This window comes from Meriones unguiculatus, chromosome 16, assembly GCF_030254825.1.
Source record: "Meriones unguiculatus strain TT.TT164.6M chromosome 16, Bangor_MerUng_6.1, whole genome shotgun sequence".
NCBI classification, from domain to species: domain Eukaryota; kingdom Metazoa; phylum Chordata; class Mammalia; order Rodentia; family Muridae; genus Meriones; species Meriones unguiculatus.
Genome location: NC_083363.1, coordinates 53791767 through 53795320, shown reverse-complemented (window position 1 = coordinate 53795320; position 3554 = coordinate 53791767).

Here is a 3554-nt window from a genome sequence, read left to right as displayed (position 1 = left end):
TTATTTCAATTTTGCACTTTATGGTTTTATTTGTATGTATTTATATGTGGGGGTTTTGGGAATTTTTTATTCTATCTTTATTTAAGGTATTTTGGTTTGCTTTTTATTTGCCTGTTTGTTTTCTGAAGAGAAAGAGAAAGAAGGACCGAATTGAGTGGGTGGGTAGGTGGGAGGATCTTGGAGGTGATGGGAAAGGGTAAACCAGGATCAAAATATATTGAATTAATCTTCAGTAAAATAAATAGTAATTGATAGAGACCAGTAAAAGACCGTGAGCTGTATATTTCTGGAACACTGAGCACATAGAGTTATTGCATTGGTGTGTGCTCTAAATAGGACATGGAAAAGGCTCTAAAACCCTCCCTGTAACTCACCTTATTAAGCAGTTGCCTGCTCACCTGTATCCTTTGCTGCACCCTTTCTAATAAGCTGACAAGCCTACGTCTTCCTAAGATCCAGGAGCCACTTCTGGCAGGTGGTTGAATCCGAGCAGGCAACACTGATGTGTGGTGAGAAAAAAAAAAAAAAAGAAAAGATGAATCTAACATCTGGTATCAATGTCAGAATTCAGAGTGCAGACAGAATATAAAAGAAAGGGCCTTTTATAGAACAAACCAGCATTCACATTCCCTTTTCAAAACTCCTTTATTTCAAGAATTTTGAAGCCAGTATCTTTAAAACAAATCAGCAATAAAATAATGTTGTTATTTTGATTCTGCATCAATTTGTAGGGTAGCTGGGGGAAACTGACTTCTTTACAATTTGTAGTGGTATTATAGCGATATTGTTCTCCATTCCAGTCATCTGTGTTCCTTAGTGAAGTTGAGTGGTTTTATTTGGTGATCAGATACACAATTTTGAGTTGGTGAGACGGCTCAGTAAATCGAAGAGACTGCCACACAACCCCAACAACCTTGACTTGATTCCCGGAACTGATGTGAAATAGCCAGATGCTGTGGTACCTGTCTGTAATCCCAGACTTTTTACTCATACGGTAAGACGGGAAGCAGAAACAGGAGACTTGGCTAGAAGCCGTAGCAAGAGTGACCCTGCCTCAGAACCAAGGTGGAAGGGAAAAGAACCAACTCCTGAAAAGGTGTCCTCTGACCTCTACAAAAGAGCCTTGGTGCATACACCTGCATGCCCACCTCCCCACACCCATCCCACGCACCCACCCACACCCCACCCACGCGCTAAATAAAATAAATCCTAATGTCATTTATTTTCTGCTTCTCCTTCATTTCTACTCCATCATCCATCATCTTGCAGTTCGTGTCCTACTTCATTCATGCGCTCATTTTTTCCCCCTGTATGGATTTTTCCAATGGGATATAAAATCTAGGAAGGTCTCTAGATAAGGGGATGTTTTGTTTTATTTTGTTTTGTTTTCATAGTTGATGACACATGATTCATTGAAATTAAATGAGATAACTGATGCTAAAGTCCTGTGAAAATCTGGGAAAGTTACTAAGTAAATTTGTGTTCTTTTGTCCAATTAGTCACTAAGTGAAAATGTGCAAGCTGCATGACTCACAGTGCTTCTTCAATAAATGGTAACTCATTAAGAATCTGAAATACCTGCCGAGTCATATGTGACTCACACAGCACAGCCCATTAGTCAGGAATGACTTGCAGGAAGCTATTCCTAGTATTAGAAAAATGTTAACTATGGGGATGAAAAATAAGGTGGAAAACTAAGCCTCTAGTTCTTGATACCCCCAAACACTGAAGCAAAAGCTTTTTCCTCCAGTTCCCAAACATCAAACACAACCATCTATCCGTAATAGAAGATAATAAATGACTCAGTCCTTCACTATTAGGCAAGATTTAAAGGCGGCAGTTCAGGAGAATAAGCTTAGGCCTCCATGCCCTGAGCAAACTAGGAGACGACTCAACAGTGCGTTATGGAAGACAAAGATCAGGAGTGGCTCAGACAGATTTCTAAGACCATATTTACCTGCCGAGAAAGCCTTCAATCCCTTGTTTGTTAGTGAAGTGGGGCTGTATTTAACTTAATCAGAACTGTGCTTCAGAAGTCTTCCTAGGGACACCAGACGGCAACGTGAATTGGGGTTTTAAGGCAGACACTGGAGAGCGGGGCCCAATGCTTGCAACTGCAGATGAGACTCGTGGTCAGCGAAATTCTACCAAGCCGCCTCATCTCCAGGGTCCAGACAACTTTCTTTTTATTTATATATTAGGGGAGGGGAGTGCAAATGCCTTGGAGAATGAGAGAAAGGAAGGGGGAAAGTTGGTGGAAGTGTCATCACTGGGTGTTAAGAGGTCCAGCGACCTCCTCCTCCTCTTCGGGTTCCAGGCATGATCTCATCTGTCAGGCTTTTCCTCTCACTCCCATGCATCCCATTGGTTACTCAGTCCCACCCTAACTGAAGTTATCCTATGAATTTTGTGAAGCTCTTACCGACTCAGGTCCATTAAGGTAGAGGCGAGCCTGACATAAGCGCGAATCCCAGACTGTGTCTGGAGATGTACAACAGGAAACCTCAGAGAGGGCAAACCACGACAGGAACGCCACACCTCAGGTGGTTCTATCACGGGCTCAGGGAAAGCGGCCTCTGGAATCTTGAGTTGCCGAGGCCAGAATCCAGGGAAGGCCTTCAGTCACACTTTAGATTGCATCCATCTGTGCGTCCGCAGCTCCTGTAGGGTTGATGTCCCGGTGTGACATGGTTTTGAAGTCTGCACTCAGGACCTCAGACACTGACTGGAGCCTTGTGAAGGTGGGTGTTGGGTGGAGACTTTGGAACAATGCCGGTCCGTACTCAGAAAGTGAAAGTAGAAAGACGGAGTAACTAAGACATAGGCTAATTAAGCTATTTTATAAGAGATAGTAAAAGTGAGTGACCTTTGGAGGTTATTTCTGCTAGGTGAGGGACATTTATGCACAAACACAAGTACTTCAATTTCCTTGTGTCCAACCTTCTGCATATGTAATAGGAAAACCATCATTTTACTAAGTTCTCTTCAAACTTGTTAGAAAGACCAAATCTGCTGCCATCTTCAAAGCATCACAGGCAAGGAAACATTTTATATATTTTACTTAACCGTAGCACTGATCCAGCCATAACCATCTGTCTATCAGCCTGGAATTATCTCGGAGTATTCAGAGTAACTAGAAATAAAGCGGAAAGTTTCTTGGGTTTTACTTTATTTTTGGATTTAATGGATGCCATACTGAAAACTGTGTTCAGAGCATATTGTAGAATCGTCACGTAACAATTCAGAAAACTAATTAGCAAGAAAAGGAATTGGTTTTCAGCCTAATAAAAGGGAATAGACCACTCAGTTGATGCCATCCAAAATGTTGACAGTGCCTAAATGGTATTTGTGCCTCAGTTCCGCACCACAAGTTCTGGTAGTCAAATCCTAAACTCCAGATTATGGTGTAATTTGTCTTCAGAGGGGATTAGACCCTGAGGGTGGCAAGCTAAGGAACTTCCTGAGGGTCAGAGAGATCCCTGGCCACGCTACAAGCAAGGCGGCCAGATGTAGACTCTCTGACCTCAAATCCCACCTCACTTCTGTCTTCCTCC